The sequence below is a fragment of the Mizuhopecten yessoensis genome, unplaced genomic scaffold (assembly GCF_002113885.1).
Source record: "Mizuhopecten yessoensis strain PY_sf001 unplaced genomic scaffold, ASM211388v2 scaffold523, whole genome shotgun sequence".
Lineage (NCBI taxonomy): Eukaryota > Metazoa > Mollusca > Bivalvia > Pectinida > Pectinidae > Mizuhopecten > Mizuhopecten yessoensis.
In genome coordinates this window covers 926,869-927,324 of record NW_018403589.1, presented here as the reverse complement: position 1 = coordinate 927,324, position 456 = coordinate 926,869, and positions in this window count along the sequence as shown.

The window sequence follows — 456 nt, the reverse complement described above, 5'->3', positions numbered from 1 at the left end:
CTCCAGGCAACAATAGATACTTCCTTTCCTCAGTAGTAACATACACACCTCCACCACTCACCTGTCACAGTTGGTTCGTAACTCCAGGCAACAATAGATACTTCCATTCCTCAGTAGTAACATACATTCCTCCACCACTTACCTGTCACAGTTTGTTCGTAACTCCAGGCTACAATAGATACTTCCTTTCCTCAGTAGTAACATACATGCCTCCACCACTTACCTGTCACAGTTGGTTCGTAACTCCAGGCAACAATAGATACTTTCCTTTCCTCAGTCGTAACATACATACCGCCACCACTTACCTGTCACAGTTGGTTCGTAACTCCAGGCAACAATAGATACTCCCTTTCCTCAGTAGTAACATACATACCTCCACCACTTACCTGTCACAGTTTGTTCGTAACTCCAGGCAACAATAGATACTTCCTTTCCTTAGTAGTAACATAAATACCG